This window comes from Rhinoraja longicauda, chromosome 27 (genome assembly GCF_053455715.1).
Source record: "Rhinoraja longicauda isolate Sanriku21f chromosome 27, sRhiLon1.1, whole genome shotgun sequence".
Lineage (NCBI taxonomy): Eukaryota > Metazoa > Chordata > Chondrichthyes > Rajiformes > Arhynchobatidae > Rhinoraja > Rhinoraja longicauda.
The window spans coordinates 11,051,001-11,071,173 of record NC_135979.1 but is presented as its reverse complement, the minus strand read 5'-3'; the positions used below and the strand labels follow the sequence as shown (position 1 = coordinate 11,071,173).

Sequence of the window (20,173 nt, the reverse complement as noted above, 5' to 3'; positions counted from 1 at the left end):
GGTGAACCTATGTTGCACTCCCTCAATAGCAAGAATGTCCTTCCTCAAATTAGGAGTCCAAAACTGCGCACAATACTCCAGGTATTGTACTACTGCAGTAGGACCTCCCTGCTCCTATACTCAAATCCTCTCGCAATGAAGGCCAACATGCCATTAGTTTTCTTCACTGCCTGTTGTACCTGCAAGTTTACTTTCAGAGATCGATATACAAGGACACTCAGGGCTCGTTGCACCTCCCCTTTTCCTAATCTGACACCATTCAGATAATAATCTGCCTTCTTGTTCTTGCCACCAAAATGGATAACCTCACATTTATCCACATTATACTGCATCTGCCGTGCATCTGCCCACTCACCCAACCTATCCAAGGCACCCTGCTGCCTCATAGCATCTTCCTCGCAGCTCACACTGCCACCCAGCTTTGTGTCATCCACAAACTTGGAGATGTAACATTTAATTCCCTTGTCTAAATCGTTATTATATTGTCTACTCGTTCTCACCTAATAAACTGCTAACAATGGCCTGTTTCATTTATCATTGTTACTTTTTAGCATATCTTTCATTCATTTGTCCTATATCTCTCTACATCACCATCTATATCTCACGTTTTCCTTTCCCTTAACTCTCAGTCTGAAGAAGGGTCTAGACCTGAAACGTCACCTATTCCTTTTTTCTCCGGAGATGCAGTCTGACCTGCTGAGTTACTCCAGCTTTTTGTGTCTATCTGCAGCTGAGGTAGTACTTCAGCATTCCAAACATCTAAGGTTACAACTTCAATAGAACAATTTTAAATTCTCTGAAAGGCCATGAAAGGTGCCACAAAATACAAGACTTTCCTTGTTTTCAATCTGTTGGATGATGATTGCTGGGTCTGCAGAGTGTGCAACTAGTAGAGCTACGGTCTCAAGTCTATCAGTCAAGATTCAACCCTGACCTCTGGTTCTGGCTGTGTGGTCTTTGCACTTTGTCCCTGTAATCGTGTGGGTTTCTTCCAGGTCCCCTGGTTTTCTCTCCCATCCCCAAGATGTGTGGATTGGCAAGTTAATTGGTTGCTCTAAAAGTGCCTCTAATATGAAGGCAAATGGTAGTATCTAGTGGAAGTTACTAAGAATATGAGGAGAGTAAAAAGAAAAAAACAAGATTAATATAAATGGGTACATGAGGATCAGCATGGATTTGGTGATCCATGAAAGGCCTATTTCCATTTTTCAAAGCTCCATTACTCTCCAATTCCCTTGAAATATTGATATCTAAAGACGCAATGCGAGCTGTTTGCGACTGCATGATGTTTGAGCTTTTATTAGAGTACACAGAGATTTGGGGGAAGTTGCCATTGTCGCAATGAAGCCAATTACCCTTACAAGATGTATCACAGTTGAGCCTCCAATTGTTTTGATGAAATTGGCCACTTGTTCCTGCTGGAAGGATTGGACACTAATCACTGCACAAAGACCTGTAGTAAATTGATGCCAGATTACTTTATTCTTTAAGATTAAAAGGAGGTCTCATAATGGACCAAGCATTTTGGTATGCAACTCCTCACCCCACTTTTGTAGGTCCTGGCCACACTGCACCTGTCTCATCATCTTTAGATCTTGCTCTTTTCGCATCCAATCCAGCTGATCACATTCCACTCCACTCCTTTATTAATGTTTTGTTTATCAAGCTTCAGATGTTGCAAAACATACAACTCTTCCTTTCCTGTTCCCCATCAGAACCACCTTGTTCTTTTCACTTTTTAGTTCAGCGTTCCAAGCAAGGCAGTGCAGGTAAATCACGAACTGAGCTGATGACTGTGAGGGTGAAAGCAATTGAAAATGTGATCTCAAGGTTTTCCCTCACAGGTCTTGTTTGGAACTTTGAATTAAAATGTGAAATGGGCACGGTTGCTCTGAAGGGCAAATGGAAAGGAAGATTTATGTGCCTGCACCATCTGCAGCTTATAAAACAGAAATTGTGAAGAGGGAAGTAACAGCATGGAATACAAGAATACCATCACTGTCTATTTTTTCAGTTTGCTTCAGCCTATCCAATCACCATTGGTCAATAATAATGCATGGCCTCCCTTGCCTGGGTATGTAATGTGATCTTGCCTGAACTCTGTTCAGTAGATGTTGATCTCTCTGCTTGTGGCACTTTGTCCTGATAGTGAGATGGCCAACAACTGGTATTATGCAATCTGTTTGGATGATGTGGCCTGCATTGCAGAAAATCTGGAAACGGTTGCAAACTGGGTAAAAATCATGACTTATGGGTCTGAGGCTTGGAAGTGTTAAATCTTGAAGATTTAATGCAGCTTAAATATAAGACATGAGTCTTGACTGAAAGTTTTTTTGGCAGACTGAAATGATGGCGCTATGAATTGAGCAATTATTGGTGGAAGAGCTGGTAGAATATGACATTGAGGATACATTCCCAGACTTCGAACAATCACGAGAATTCATTAAATATCTTACAGTTCTACATTTAGATTATCTGAATTAATTTTCTAAAATTGAATTCTATGTCTATTTGATCTCACTGCCTTCTCACTGTGTGTTTAGAGGGCTGGCAGCAGGTCAAGCAGTATTGGTGGAGACGAAAGAAAGCTGCCCATGTTTGGGGTTGAGGTCCCACATCAGGACTGGGGTAGGGAACAGATTAAAAGAGGATGAAATACAATGTTCTTTCCTTACCTCTAAAATGACAGGATTGGTCTGACAACTAATTGAAACACAGCTCCCAATAAGCAATGCTATAATAAATGACCTCAGCAAGATATGGTCCAACAAATTGCGTAAAATATGTTGAGAAACTTTGTCTTCCACACTCCACTGATCCTAAAAAAAAGATAAAATTAATTATAGTATTGCCCACCCAAAAATTGTAATGTTCTGGTAGCAGAACAAATTTTGTTCAAGGGGTATTTCTACCAGGGACGTTTGGACTGAAGCACCATAGAGCCCTCTGATCCAGAACCACAACACAAAAATAGATGGCACAGAGGACTGTCACAGAATAAATGAAGCATAATTGTGCCAATGTTGGTAAAGCCATTCACAAACTACATGCAGTCCTTCTATAAGTCTGCTTTGTCCTGTGGTCCTTTTAATCAATGGTTCCTTTGACAGACTGGAATCTTTGAGAATTTAGGGCTGTGACAGCTAAGTTATATTTAGAAAGCTAGATTAATAGATTTTTGGGTACGAAGGGGGCCAGAGGATGTGAGCATTCAAGCCAGACAGAGGGTGAGGCTCAGGGTAGGCATGATGTCATTTTGTATTCAAGGGACAATATAGTAAATCATCTTTCAATTTCTTATGAAAATCCAAACCTTTGTGCGATCCTTAGTTCTCTTCCCAAGATGACGGGCACAAAGTTGTCTTGATTTGAGTAAAGAATCACAATAATCTCCCTTATATACTAGGAAGGAACTGCAGATGCTGGTTTATACTGAAGATAGACAAAAAATGCTGGGGTAACTCAGCGGGTCAGGCAGCATCTCTGGAGAAAAGGAATAGATGACGTTTTGGGTCGAAACAGGTCTGAAGGTTTCTGACCTGAAACATCAGATTCCTTTTCTCCAGAGCTGCTGCCTGACACGCTGAGTTACTCCAGCATTTTGTGTCAATCTCTCCTATTTGATACTGCAAAGTTTGAATTGCCATTGATGTCCCCATTACTAGATTGGAAAGACCTAAAGGTGAAGAAATTGAATGCCATTGTCACCTTGACTGTCACTACCAAAAGTGGCCTACCTTTTCTCTACAGCTGCAGCCCATGGTGGACTGGCTTAGACATCTGCTTGGTGGAGTGCCATTCCTTAATACATTTGCTCAGGAGAAATGCTCCTTACAACATACCACTCTGAACAGGCTTTTTGACACCTGTTCAATTATCTCCTACTTTGGTGCGCTACTAGTTTTTGTCTGATTATGCTTTTGCAAACAATTTGGGGTGTTCAAGTGAAAACAGTCATTATTTTAATGTATAATTCCCTGAAAAGAAGGTGCAGATACATTAAATTGTTGACAAGTTTAATAGAATTTGTGCTTCTCATTTATGATCATAGAACAAAAATAAATGTTTTCAAATCACTGGCTGCGATAAAAGTTAAAGTTAACCATATCACACATTTGACAATTAATGTAATTTTGTGTAATCTGATTATAGAAGTGACACCAAGCCAATAGTTATTCATCGGGTGATGCTTAGTTTGTTGGACTCTTAAGTTCCCAAGACCATTTTCAGTTGAGGATTAGTGGGCTGAGGTAATTTAACTGAATATGCTTTATATTACAATGTCTTGAGCAGCTGAACATGAAAAGACTACTACTTCTTACTGAACAGTCTACGATGGTTAAAATCATTACTAATAATCTGAGGAAGAGGTTAGGAGAGATTTGTTTATGTAGACTGTTATTGGATAAAAGGAAGTCATGAGGACGGCATATTTGAAAGAAACTGGATAAACAAAAGGGACACACACAGCTACAAATTTCTAGCAGGAAATAAAATTAGCTTTAAATCACTTCTAGAAGTGAAGTAGAACAGATCAACTAGACTCAGTGGCTTCCTTCTGTATTTATGGTTTTCTAAAAATAATGTTTCTTGGAATTACACAGTGCAAGATCAACATTTAAAATCTGGAAGAGAGTAATGTCTCAACTTAACTGCAAATTATTTACAGATAGTTCTGCTATAACACAATTGTTCCTAAGAAACCTCATATAATAAAAACAATTGTGGAGATGGGGAGAGGGAAAAATAAAGGTCTTTTTAATAGCTATAAGTTTACTGAAAATTGGAAATGCTCGACTAAATGTTACATTGTTTAATATACTATCATTGTACAAGTGTCAAAAGCAGTGATTGTCAGTTTCAATGGGCATGCACAGTGAAGCTAGCAGCAATATTCTCAAGATATAACAGTGTCTATGGAAACAATATATTTTCACCTTGACTGTTTTTAAAACAAAAACAAGTCTGGCAAGTGATAGGTGGGTATAGGTGTGGGGGTGGTTTGGATTGGCAGATGGTTGGACAAAGGCCAGAGATGAAAAGACAAAAAGTGTGAGAACAGATTGGAAGAGAAGAGGCATGAAATGTAAAGTCAGAGGAAGGAATGTAGTTGGAAGGGGATGGGGAAATGGATGCACATCCAGTGTGGGGCTAAAGGAAAAGAGAGGGTTAAAAGATTGGGGACGGGACGGGACGGGGACGGACGGACGGACGGGGGGGGGGGGGGGGGGGGAAGAGGGGGGGTTTGTAGGTTAGTTACCTAAATATGGAGAATTCAATGTTCATACTGTTGTGTTGTAAGTTACCCAACTGGAATATGAGGTGCTATTCTTCCAGTTTGCATGTGATCTCACTCTGGCAATGGAATAGGTCCCGGATAGAAAGATCATAATAACAATGGGAAGATTTAAAATGGTGAGCAACTAGGAGATCCAACTGGCCTTAGTTAATCAAGCGCAGTGTTAGGCGAAATGGGTGTCTCGTCCATACTTGGTCTCACTTATGTAAAGAGGCCACATCGGGAACACCGAATGTCGTAGATGAGGTTAAAGGAGGTGCATTGAAATCTGCCTCAACTGGAAGGTCTGCTGAGGTCCCTGGGTGGATGCGAGGGGGGAGGTGTTGGGACAAGTGTGACATCTCCCACCTGGGGAGGAGGTGGTTTGAGTGTGAAGGGATAAATTGACCAAGGAGGTGCGGAGGAACGGAATGGATGGGAAGTTCCGACTGGTGGTGGGATGAGAAGATGGTGGAAGTGTCAGAGGATGATGTGTTGGATACAGAGGCTGGTGGGGTGAAAGGACCTGGGAAACCGTATCCTTGTTCCATCTGGGGGGAAGGGGAGTGAGAGCTGACCATGTTATAACAACTTCAGCCCAGGCAATACAATTAATGTTCTCTAATTCATCAGTCGCGTCATATCCAATGAGCATAATAGAAATTCACAGTGTCGCAGAACAGCCAGTACTTTCAAGAATCTATTATTGATTATCACAAAACTGAATTGTCTCTGTACTTTATACTGCAACACAGTACATTTCAAACAATACTTAAATAATTTTAGCAGACATTAGATTGCTAACATACCTTTCCCTCTATGATATCATTGAAGTCTAACTTCAACTCTTTCACAGCAACTTTCGGTCCCTGGAACAGAAAAACAAAGAAATTTGGCGAACTATTTTGTGCTAAAAGAAACATTTAAGTCTTTTACATTTGTTACATCAGCTAATAATGTATTAAAAAATCTCAGCATTAATAAAATTCCACCCACCTGATTTTTAGTCTTTTGACTAGAATGACATTAGCCCCATTACTGTATTTTTAATATGTAGTGAAATATTCTACAAAGTGTGATCCCCTGCATACCTAGTGTAAAAGATATTTTAAAGAAATCCTTAGTCCATGGTTGAGGCAGTAAAATGGCAGCATGCAGGGGGACCCAGGGCAGTTTACTCCAGTGCACAGTTTGCACACTTGCGACTCACTTGTGTGCTTTGAGAGATGGTAACTATTATGTTTCCTTCCTTTGGCAACTGTAACTAATTTCAGGAGATCCACTGACCTGCTGAAATTGATTTCCAACAACTCACATCAGGCTTAATCCAATGACTATTGAAAGTCATTGTGTAACTAAGGGAGAACTGATCAACCTTGAAATCTTAGTGAACAGCAGGGCAACCTGGGGTAGAGGAGGGAATATTGCATGCTAAGCTGTTCTAGAAGCCACCAAAGGCAAAAGTGAAGTGCTAATGGGAGGAGTGATTTTGGCAGAACTGTCCCACCTTCACAGGATGTTCAATTGAGTTGAACATGGTACAAGAGGAACAATTTTCATCTGCCAACACATATAGTACTCTACTTACAACTGACTAATAAGTTCTAGGAGCAGAATTAGGCTATTTGGCCCATCTAGTCAACTCCGCCATTCAATCAAGGCTGATCTATCTTTCCCTCCTGCCTTCTCCCCATAACCCCTGACACCCTTACTAATCTGCTAATTTAGCACTGGGGGAACTGAGCCAGTATGGTCTTCTCATTGCTCCAATGTAACACCTTAAGTATGAGACAAATCATAAACACAAATGATAAAACACTCATTATATGTCTCTCTTCCATGCATATGGATTTGCACAAAGTATGAAACTCATTTTCCATCGTGGAAGTAGTGACTAACTCAATATAACTCCTGTAAATCCAATGAGCCACTGCAAGACAGGTGGAAAATAGCCAACGTTTGAGTATTGCCCGAGGAACACTTTATTAAAAATCATGCGTGAAAGCTCAGACTGTATCGAGGCAGGTATATCATTGAAATTGCCCGACCTCCTTCGGATTGTTGGAGTTGCTAATGCCTTGTCCCTGAATATTTTCACTTTGTGCGTAATGTACCAATCTGGTGTCTTCGTGATGATACCATTTGTGGTTTTAGTGCTGCAAATACTAGAATTTTGAGACACAAAAGACTGTGGATACTGGAATCTGAAGCAATAAACACAATGCTGAAGAAACTGTGGAGGCAGAAGGATGGTTGATGTTTCATGTCGAGAGATGATTGCTGATTCAGGCGGAGGCCCACCTTGCATCAGAGGTCTGTCCCTGCGCCCCCACAGATGCTCCTAAGCCGCTAAATTCCTCCAGCAGTTTATTTACATTGTCATGCTGTCATTGTTCTCATTGCTACCTGTCAGCACACTAGTTCTGACTGATATTGCAGTCCAAAAGTTGATTCATCTAGGTGACCTTGCCTAACCTACTGCAGGATTTGAGAAGACATTTTTGTACTATTGAAAGCAGCTCCAAAGAAAAAAATACAGTTCTACATAATGAATTAAGCAACCTAGCGTCAACTTTGATACCAAAGCCATTGCCTTTCTAGTTACAACAGATCAATTCCTCCTCTTGTGATGTGAAGTTCTTGCAAACTACCGCCGTACAATTGGGAATGGCACCCGCCGCAGGCAATAAGCCAGGATAGTTCAAAGGATTGTCAATGTAGCATGCTCATTTATGTTCAGTATCTTTAGTGATCAAGCAAAGGCCAATGTTCAGTGTCCTCAGGACAATTGAAAACATTGCTCAGTATCCTCAGGACAATTAGAAGCAGTGAGCTTCTAACTGGCAATTGTGACAATATATTAGCTATGGCTGTCTGACATGATTTAGAGGATAACAAGTTGAAGGTAACAGTGATCTTTTTCTCTACAAACAGAGCAGTCAGGGCACAGGTTCACAACTAGGTCCTGTTGCAGAAGATGACAGACCTCTGAAAGCAACGACTTAGAAAACACTAGCGTCAAGATTCAATGCTCCTCAGACAGTCGTATACACGAACTAGGTCCCTGGGTGCATAGGTTCAGCTACGTTGTGCAATACCCATATCAGGTAGACCTGATCACATTTCACGATCAAGTTTATCCTTCAATTCAAGTGCAACGCACAAAATAAAAATGCTTCACACAATGGAATCTCTGGACCACTGAGATATGATCTTGACAGGGTGTGAATAAGTTCAATTGTCACCAATTCCAAGAAAGCGCTTAATTCTATAGCCAATGGAGGAAGAGATGGATGCGTTTAGTCAAATGCATTCTGGTCAATAGACAATAGGTGCAGGAGTAGGCCATTCAGCCCTTCGAGCCAGCACCGCCATTCAATGCGATCATGGCTGATCACTCTCAATCAGTACCCCGTTCCTGCCTTCTCCCCATACCCCCTCACTCCGTTATCCTTAAGAGCTCTATCCAGCTCTCTCTTGAAAGCATCCAACGAACTGGCCTCCACTGCCTTCTGAGGCAGAGAATTCCACACCTTCACCACTCTCTGACTGAAAAAGTTCTTCCTCATCTCCGTTCTAAATGGCCTACCCCTTATTCTTAAACTGTGGCCCCTTGTTCTGGACTCCCCCAACATTGGGAACATGTTTCCTGCCTCTAATGTGTCCAATCCCCTAATTATCTTATATGTTTCAATAAGATCCCCCCTCATCCTTCTAAATTCCAGTGTATACAAGCCCAATCGCTCCAGCCTTTCAACATACGACAGTCCCGCCATTCCGGGAATTAACCTAGTGAACCTACGCTGCACGCCCTCCATAGCAAGAATATCCTTCCTCAAATTTGGAGACCAAAACTGCACACAGTACTCCAGGTACTGGACTCCAGTCATGTAAGAATATTGGCTAACCTACAGAATTGTAGTAAATCAACTGAAAAGGCAGTTAATGTAGACAAGCTATCACACCTGCCAAATGAGATTTGCCTTATTGCTTAAAAATGAATGCAAGGCGAACATCTATTCATTATTTAGCAAAACTGAACCTCATTTTTAAATGGTTTCAGCATGTTTAGTTTTTGGCAGCTTGCAGGAAATATTAGGCAGTACAATCAATACCCAAATCATTCTTTTAAATTTGTTCTTGGTTATCTTTAGCTGGCATGAGAAGGCGGAGACAGGATTTATTCCTGATGTGATTAGAAACATAGAAACATAAAAAATTGATGCAAGAGTAGGCCATTCGGCCCTTCGAGCCAGCACCGCCATTCAATATGATCATGGCCGATCATCCAAAATCAGTACTCCGTTCCTGCTTTTTCCCCATATCTCTTGATTCCGTTAGCCCTAAGAGATAAATCTAACTCCCTCCACTGCCTTCTGCGGCAGAGAATTCCACAGATTCACAACTCTCTGATCGAAAAAGTTTTTCCTCATCTCAGTCCTAAATGGCCTACCCTTATTCTTAAACTGTGACCAGTGGTTATGGACTCCCCCAAAATGGGAACATTTTTCCTGGAACTAGCCTGTCTAATCCCTTAAGAATTTTATGTTCCTATAAGATCCCCTCTCATCCTTCTAAATTCCAGTGAATACAAGCCCAGTCATCCCATTCTTTCCGCATATGTCAGTCCCGCCATTCCGAGAATTAACCTGGTAACCCTACGCTGCACTCCCTCAATAGCAAGAATGTCCTTCCTCAAATTAGGAGACCAAAACTGCACACAATACTCCGGTGTGGTCTCACTAAGGCCCTGTACAACTGCAGTAGGACCTCCTTGCTCCTTGCCACATTTGACACTCTGGTGTCCTGCCGTAATCCAGAGGTCAAAACAAAAGATCTAATCGTAAATTAATGAACATGAACTTTTTGGAAGGGACATTTGGCTGCAGTGCAAAGCATTCAAAGAGGGAGTTGCACCCTTACGGATTGCTTATTGGCAACTACTTTCCACAAAGTGCCCACTTCCCATATCAACTGTTTTTCACAATTTTGCAAATGTTGCTTTGCCCCTTAAAGGACTACATCCCCTCTCAACACTGTTTCGTGCATTCATTCTTTTGTCAGCATTATTCAGAGCTGAAAGGGTATTGATTGTCTCATGGCATGATCCATCAAGGACTACTTCCAGATGTCAGAGCTGAAAGGAAAGGAGGAAAGGGTTGGATATTCAATTCCTGAAGTGCATCCTTCCCCAAGCTCTACCATTACAGAAGGGAGCTCATTAACAGAGTTTTGGAACTGGATGCTGACATATTTTGCTTTTAGTCTTAAAGAGCCTTTTGAACCACAGTTGGATAGATTGTGAACATTGTTTTAATGCAAGAAAGGCTCCCTTTGATGTAAAGGGTACAAGACAGCAAACGTTGGAGGAAGCAGTGATAATCTTCACAGGGTAGATCAAAGGAACATCATAGAACTGTGAACTAGCATAACAGGCTCCAGAGGCTAAATTGTATTTTTATATTCATATCACAAAATAAAACACAGAAAATATGGCACAGTGAAGCTGGAGACATATCAAACCCAGTAACATTTCACCCTTTGTTTATCAAGGTTTGTCTTAAAAATTCAGATATTTATTCTGGATTGGAAGCTTCACCTTGAATTTACAGGCACACAAAAGCAGAGACCCAGCAAAGCCCCACCCATAGGATCTAAGCTATAAATACTGGTTGGAGCGTGCACTGCATGCTCATCAGATTACTGATAGTGATGATGAATGGGTTTGTTCATGCGATAAAAGCCATCTATGGCCCAAACTTCCAGGGCCAAGGGATAGAGAGGCAGTCAACATTCACTGAAAGGAAGACTTTGAAGACCTCAAGCACAACTATATCTTTGGCATGAACTAATTAACTTCACCCCACAGCTACTTATCCCTGCTGCCACTCCTGAACTAACACAAAATCAATGAAGCTACATTCTAAGGGGAAAGGAAACAAGGCCTCAGGAGCAGATATATCATCATCCTCAACGAAATAAAAAAATTCAGCCACAAGAGCGTCGGTCACAAGTCCACAGCCTCATCGCTCACATCTGGGATGAAGATGATATTCCAGAGGTCCACCACCACTGTAATTCTGACCATGTTCCAACAGTAGCAATTGCAGAGAGGTTTTCACTTTCCACAAATGGGAGAGTCATTACTTGATCCCCTTCAAATGCCTCCTCTCAATGCCTATAGACCTTCCTGAATCACAGTGTAGATTCTGTGCAGAGACATGTAGACATGATCTTTACTGTACTACAACTCCAAGACAAACAGGAATAAAGGCATAGATTATTTCCTAAATGGGGAAAGAATCCCGAAATCGGAGGTGCAAAGGGACTTGGGAGTGCTGGTGCAGGATTCCCAAAAAGTTAATCTGCAAGTCGAATCGGTAGTAAATAAAGCAAACGCAATGCTCGCATTTATTTCGAGAGGGTTTGTACACAAAAACAGGGATATAATGTTGAGGCTCTTTAAGGCGCTGGTCTGGCCGTATTTGGAATATTGTGAGCAATTTTGGGCACCATATCTGAGGAAGGATGTGCTGGCCCTGGAGGGGGTCCAGAGGACGTTTATAAGAATGATCCCAGAATGAGTAGGTTAATACATGATGAGCTTTTGACGGCACTGGGCCTGTTCTTGCTGGAGTTTAGAAGAATGAGGGGGGACCTCATTGAAACGTACACAATAGTGAAAAGCTTAGATAGAGTGGATGTGGAGAGGATGTTTCCACTAGTGGGAGAATCTAGGACTAGAGGTCATAGCTTCAGAATTAAAGGATGTTCTTTTAGAAAGGAGATGAGGAGGAATTTCTTTAGTCAGAGGGTGGTGAATCTGTGGAATTATTTGCCAGAGAAGGCTGTGGAGGGCAATTCAGTGGATATATTTAAGACAGAGATAGATAGATTCTTGATTAGTACGAGTGTCAGAGGTTATGGGGAGAAGGCAGGAGAATGGGATTAGGAGGGAGATAGATCAGCCTTGATTGAATGGCGGAGTAGATTTGATGGGCCGAATGGTCTAATTCTGCTCCTATCACTTATGATCTTTTGATCTTATGACCTTTGGCTGAATCTGCCTCTATGCACTTTCCACCTCACTAAACCATTTCACTCCATTGACTGTGATGGGCTGTGGAACACTCTCCTCAAATTGAGTTGCCACAATCGTCTCTATTTTACTTTTGATCCACGACAGCACTCTAGATGTAATATGAGCCAATCAGTCTACAACAAAACCACTCGCGATGAATACTGGTACCAGACATGGCCGCACCATCGCCTCAATGCTTTACTCAATTTATTTTGCTGCAATGTTGCTTCTCATGTCCACATTGGCCATAGGAGTGGAGCCAGTCTTCAGAAATAAAGGGAAACTGTTCAATTTATGGAAATTATGCTCCAGATTAGTAAACTTCAATAGTCCAGCTGCATTATGCAGATGACACTTATTTCACCAAAACACACCCACATCCAAATATTTCAAATGGAAATTATCTACACTGAAAATTTCACTGCACTGCAGCACATCCAATTTCAAAAGATAAATGCAAAAACTTCATATGGATTGAAATATTTGTTCTTTAATGTGCTTCAGCACAGCAAAATAATTTACATTTATAAAGCATTTTAACATAGTTATACATCTCATGGGCCTTCCGAAGAGTTTTATCAAACAGCTGACAAGAAACCAACACAAATTCATAAGTTGAATCAGCGCACAAGACTATTCATGTCTGTGTTAGTATTTTATTATAGTTATTCAATTATAATTTGATCCATGGTCCTCTACTTCTGTTTTCCCATTTCTCCGAATTATTCGCTGTACTGTTAACATCATCGAGTCAATTTCCACCATCCTTTTACAGTGAATTTCAACTGTGTATAAAATGGTTTATTCATGCCATTTGGGTTTTAATTGCCAATTGCCTTAAATTTGATTCCTTTGGCTATCCAAATCTCTTGGCCTGGAAATAATCCATCAAAATAGATGATTTTGAGATCTAGTAAATCCCTCCTTAACCCATCCCAAAGCCTTGGTATTCTTCCTTAGACTACAGTTTAAATGAAATACCAGATTATTTGAAATAAAGATAGAAATACCTAGTGGGTCCAGAAGTATCTGTGTTCATGCTTCAGGTTGATGATCATTCATCAGAATAAAGATATGTTAGAACTCAGGTTAAATTATAGAGAATTCGGAGGCGATGAGAGAAAGGCTGGAAGAAAAAATTATACTCTCCCCTCCCGGCCAACCTCAAGCCAAATATTGCACATTCTAATTAAACTGTATTTTCAAGTTGAGTACTTAAGTCACCCTCAAAGATTTCTGTACATACATCCTCAGGTTTCTGCTTGTGAAACCCATGGTAAACCTGTCACATTTATTTAATGGAAACTCAAGAGACTGCACATACTGGAATCTGGTGCATAAAACAAACTGCTGGAGGAATTCAACAAGTCAAATAGCCATCTTATGGGGGAAGTAATTGTCAATGTTTCAGGTTGAGACCCTGCATTAGGACTGTGAGTGGCGAGACAAGATAGCCAGTATAAAGAGAGAGGGAGAGGTGAGACACACATAATAAAAATATTATTGCCTCTTGCCATTCTTTCTTCCTAAATATATCCTTTCATACACCAGTGTTAAATTTAATCAACCATGTTCATTTCACTAATTTATGTCCATGTTACTCTTTAACTATAACTTCATCCCCTTTTACGCAGAAATTATCCCCTGTATATGCAGGGTTTAGAAAAACATTTAGACATTGTTTCTAATATTAAGCGCTAAGGATCACCACAACATATCATTCTCCAGTCTGAAAGAAAACATTACTAATATTCTCACATTCTGTCCCTCAATCCAGTTTACATCCATACTCCTAATGTTCCTTTGATTCCATGGAGATTTACTTTTACTAATATCTATTCCGCCATCAGGATCAAACCCAGGTCTCTGGCGCCGTGAGTCAGCAGCTCTACTGCTGTGTAAGTGTGCCACCCCTAATCTACGCTCCATTCTTTCAATACCAAGCTACATTAAAGAAAAGGCAATTGTAAAATTAAAAGCTAAAACATTTGCCAAAGAGATTTAGAGGTAAAATGTTAGCTTTTGAACATTATAAATAATTCCAGACCTTATGGCTCCATAGGAGGGGTGAAGGAATTGAAAAATGTATGAGCAAGAGCTGAACTCGTTAAGGAGTAGGAATAGTAGACCATATGATGAATAAGATTATGGATACATATCTAAATCAACCACTTTCCTTCCCTGTACTTGTATCCATTGAATTCCTTGGTGCCCAAACATCCATTTTGTCTGCCTTTAATAAACACATGCACTGAGCATGTAGAATAGATTTTTAACCCACTGAGTGAAAATGCTTCCTCTCATCTAAGGATGACTAACTACCTATTCTGAAGCTTTTACTTCTAATATCTCCGAGTTCTTTTGTGGACCAAACCTTGCAGCCAGCAGCAAACGGTGTGTGCTTGCTGCCAAAGTCTCCCTGATCCAAAGTAATGACTGAGCCTTCCTTCCTTCCTCCTTCCTTCCTTCCTTGCATGCCACAATGCAGCTCATGGCGAGATCAGACCTTGCTGGCAAAACAGCTGAAAAACAATTGTCACCTAACTGAACCCAACACAGCATGGGCTGTTTTAAAACCATTATGGAAATTAAGTTTGTGAATTCTCTCAATATTCAGAAACATTTCTTAAAAAATCAATGAAAAAGTCAACTCTTAAAATTATATGAAATTATAGAAACACATAACTTTGTAAATTACACACATCTTCCTCTTGCACTTGACGCCCCAAAAAGCAAAGCCTCACGCTTGTCCAGATTAAAGTCTGACTGATTTATGTCCGGCTGTATCCTTTGACAACTTTCCTTGCTGCCCTCAACTCTACCAATTTCAACATCAGGGTCGCGGTAGCACAATGGATAAGGCAATGGATCAATAGCCAAAGTTTTGGGCCATTGATCCACTGTCATGAATTCAAATCTCATCATGGCAGCTGGGGAATGAAATTTGACTATGTTTTGTGGAATAGACGCAATGGTCTGAATGGCCTTATTCTGCTCCTATGTCGTATCTCCAAACCTACTAATAGGACCTTGACACATCTCTGGAGAGAAGGAATGGGTGACATTTCAGGTCAAGACCCTTCTTCAGACTGATATCAGGGGAGTGGGCGGGACAGAAATAGAAAGACTCTATCCCCTACTACCAATTCCTCCGTCTACACAGCATCTGCGCCCAGGATGAGGTTTCCAATCCAAGGGCATCGGAGATGTCCTCATTATTTAGGAAATGAGGGTTCCCCTCTTCCATTAGAGATGGGGCTCTCAATATGGTCGATCTGATATCCTGCAGCTCCGCTCTTGCTCCCCCTCCCCCCCATTCGTAACAAGGACAGAGTCCCCCCGTCTTCACCTTCCACCCCATCAGCCGTCACATACAGCATATAATCCTCCAACATTTTCACCACCTCCAACGGGATCCCACTATTGGCCACATCTTCCCATCTCCATCCTTTTCTGCTTTCTGCAGAGACCATTCCCTCCTCAACTCCCCGGTTAACTCATCCCACCCAAACCACACCCTCCCCAGGTACTTCCTCTTGCAACCACAGGAGATGCAACCCCTGTCCCTTTACCTTCCCCCCTCGACTCCATTCAAGGACCCCGACAGTCTTTTCAGGTGAGGCAGAGATTCACTTGCACCTCCTCCAACCTCATCTACTGTATCCGCTGTTCCAGGTGTCAACTCGCGAGACCAAACGCAGGCTTAGCGATCGTTTCGCTGAACACCTCCCTCATCGCCTTAACCTACCTGATCTCCCGGTTGCTCAGCACTTTAACTCCCCCTCCCACTCCCAATCTGATCTTTCTGTCCTGGGCCTCCTCCATTATCAGAGTGAGGCCCAGCGCAAATTGGAGGAACAGCACCTCATATTTCGCTTGGGCAGCTTACACCCCAGCGGTATGAACATTGACTTCTCTAACTTCAAATAGCCCTTGCTTTCCCTCTCTCTCCATGCCCTCCCCCTTCCCAGTTCTCCCACCAGTCTTACTGTCTCCAGCTACATTCTATCTGTCCCACCCACTCCCCTGACATCAGTCTGAACAAGGGTCTCGACCCGAAAACGTCACCCATTCCTTCTCTCCAGAGATGTTGCCTGTCCCGCTGAGTTACTCCAGCATTTTGTGTCTACCTTCGATTTAAACCAGCATCTGCAGTTCTTTCCTACAGACCTTGATACATATTACAAACTGAGTCCCTAGCACTGATCCTTGCGGAACACCACTGATCACAGACCCCCAACCAGAAAATCATCCCCCTACCATCACCCTCTGCTTCTGTGACAAAGTCAAATTTGTATCCCATGTGACTTAATCCTCTGGACCGGCCTATCACGAGTCCATGCAGACAATTTGTGTACAGGGTGCCCTAAATCCTGCTGGATAGTGACATTTACTAATTTTATGCCTTTTATTCAGTTGGTCCAGTCTTCCTATCATTTCCCATCTCTCCAGATTATATTCTGCCTGCTGTATCCATGCAGAATGTTATCCATATTATCTTCCTTCATAGTTGTTTCTATCCTTCGCAGTGTTATATTTTCCCACCAAATGTCTTACTGTTCATAATCCTGAATACATAACATTCTGAACTCCAAGACACAACATAGACTGATGTTGTGGTACTGTTGCTTTGCAGCCAGCCAATTTAAAAATGTCCCATTCGTTTCAGTAATATCTTAGTTTCAGTCATTTAACCAATCTCCAATTTAAATGCAAAATGCTGAAGGAAATCAGCTGGTCAGGCAGCATCTGTGTGAAAGAATGGAAAGACGACTTCTGGGTCATCTTTCTATTCCCTCCACAGATGCTGCCTAATCTGCTGAGTTCTTTCAGCACTTTTGTGTTTGACTCTTGATTCCACATCTGCAGTTTCTTGTGCCCCCAATTTAAGTATTATGAAAACGCTGAATCCCATGAGTCTTAATTTTGCACAGGAATTTTGCGTGGAACCTTATCAAAAGCTTACAGAAATGTAAATTCACTACTCATTAATTCCATATTATATTGCTAGTTGCACCTCAAAAGACTTTCCAATTTATCAAACACAATTTCCTTTGCACTGTCATGTTAACTCTCCATAACCATACTGAAAACTTCAAAGTGCTGTTTTACAACATCTCATTAGTGAATTTTAACTATTTTAATTATTACTGATGTCAAGCCAACAGTCCTGCAGTTAATTGTTTATCCTTCCTCCTTTCTGGAATACTGTGGGTCAAGTGTTCCCTACATATTTTCGAAAATCAAACCCAAGGTAGCCATTAAATTTGAAATGTCAGGTTCTGAAATTAGTAATTATTTAGCCCATTGTTTACTCCAGAATATTTTTTATTAATAATTTTCAGTTCATTAATCACACATTGGATTTTAAAATACCCTTTGTGCCTTCCTCTTTTCGACAGGTACAATTTCAATTTCACCATATAATTTGCAATTTCACCATATAATTATTTTTGTCTCTATCTCTAAAGCCACATGCTTGTATTCATTAATCTCTTCCTTCTTACACCTTATAAATGCTTTCAGAATGTTTCTCTAAAAACAACCATTTTATGCTCCCATCCTATATCTGTCATTCTTTGCCAACTAAAAAAAAACTCATAATCCTCAGTCTAGCTAATTTTCTGACGATATCTTTCACTTCATTCATTAGTTGGCGATGCACAACTTTTCCATTGTAGTTTTTCACTTATCACGGAATGTATATATGTTGAGAATTTTGAATTGCCTTAGGTACAGTTTACCTACAGTTATTGTTTTTGATATCAATTTAGAGTATATCTGAGTTAATTAATTCAGTCGTATCTCTGTTTTCACCTGAAATGCTAGTCATCTTAGGCTCCCTCGGTCATGGCTGACCATGGGTGATGCATCCTAGTTGGCTGCTTGCTCCACACCTCAGCTAGAGGTGTGCTAACTCTGCTTATTTTTGTATAAATGCTGCCTGACCTGTTCAGTGTCTCCAACATATTCTGCTGGAGTAATTATTCTGCATATTTTAATCTAATTTCACAGTCTATTTCAGCTATCTCATTCATTCATTCTCTATGCCTGGCTTTGTTTAAATCCAAGACTGATTTTCACTCAACTAAATAATTCTCATATTTAACATAACATTCTGCAGACCCCTTTTCTTCTGAAAATTCTCTAATATGATTGGTAATTAATCCTATTTCGATAGTGTAATTCTAAAACAATTGATTGATTTATCAGTCTAGTGTTATAGAAAAATGTTTTGAATGCATTCAAGTAGACATTTTGCTCCACGTTACATTTTCCAAATCAGTTAGTTCTGTCAACATGAAGTCTTCCTTGATGATTACATTAACTTTTTTAACTTGCCCTTCTATCGTAATTATTTAAACTGACAAAAAGTATAAGGAACTGTAAATTATTCTTATCAATATTTTCTTATTTCATAGCTCCATCCATGCATGTTGATTTTGTATCTTAAATTTCCGAGCTGAGATCTTTTCCGCTAGTTAACCTGTATTTATCTTTTAATATCAAAGGTATATTTTTCCATGTAACCACAGGTACTCAGAGTATTAACTAACACATTCTCTCATTTTCCCAGGTTTGGTGACAGGCGTTTTAACTGAAAGGTTAACCCTGTTTATCTCTCTATAGATACTACTTGACCTGCTGAGTACCTCCAGCATATTCTACATTTATTTACTATATCAATTGGGAACTTCTAAAAACATGTCAGAATACATGACAACTGTAATATTCAGGCATGTCATGCAATTAAGTCACATAAACCTGTGGGTATATTTGACCAGATATATTTAATCTACTATAAAATATAATTCAATTGAATCAGTTATACATATTTAAAAATAAAGCCATGTTGTTGAATTTTTACATTTCATTTGAAGTGTTTGATTACTAAGTTGATCGATTCATCTATTGTAGACATTTTTTTCAGGGAAGAGACACCTACAATTTCAAGTATTTCAGCCTTTAAGCCAATGAACACATTCTAAAGGCACTTATAAAACAGCCAAAACAACAAATGAGTCAATATAATGTTAGGATCTTTAATCAGGAAATAATCCAAATAACGTGGCTAATATATGCACAGTTCATAAAGGGACTGGATGGTGATTTAGGCCCAGCCCCTCCAGAGTGGGGCTGGTCTCTTGCTGTGGGACTGGGCCTGGGCCTGGGCCTGCACACCCACCCTGTAACATGGGAGGGGCCCAGGACACCCCTTCAAACCCCAAAACAACCCCGCCTCGGCTTGGGAGCGCAGTGTGTAATTTGAGACTAAAAGCACAGAAACAGACGGCTGCCACACTCACAACAACGGAGTATTTCTTCAGGTCCTGCAGCCCGGCTAGGTACATCGTCACGACGGCTGGTTTCCCGCGGCACAGGCCCGGTCCTGGCTGGCGCGCCGCTCACTCCACGGCTGAGCGAGCATTCTACCGGCCCTTGTGGCGCCACAATGCCCACCTGTGACGCCCAAAGTCGCATGTACCGACGCTGCGCACACCTCGATGGCGGCCACTTAGAAACAACATGTGATGGAGCGAGGGCGTTGGGCCACCAGTGGTATTTTACCAATGTTGTCAGGCACCAAACGGTGGTGCTTTAACAATGTACCGGCACCAATACTGGTCAGGTACCAACGAGCCTGGCACCAATGCTGGTCAGGTACCAATGAGCCTGGCACCAATACTGGTCTGGTACCAATGAGCCTGTCACTGATGGTGGTCTGGGACCAACAAGCCTGGCACCAATACTGGTCAGGTACCAATGAGCCTGGCACCAATACTGGTCTGGTACCAATGAGCTTGACACCGATG

General features: G+C 41.1%; 1 long non-coding RNA gene across 1 annotated transcript; it reads right to left on the bottom strand.

Annotated features, from left to right (window-relative positions):
- Positions 1–2,760: 2,760 nt before the first annotated feature.
- On the bottom strand, positions 2,761–19,733 carry LOC144606869 (uncharacterized). Its single transcript, XR_013548994.1, has 3 exons — positions 19,667–19,733; positions 6,088–6,147; positions 2,761–2,819 (listed from the first exon to the last, which is right to left on the bottom strand). It is a non-coding gene; the product is annotated as an uncharacterized LOC144606869 (long non-coding RNA).
- Positions 19,734–20,173: the final 440 nt, after the last annotated feature.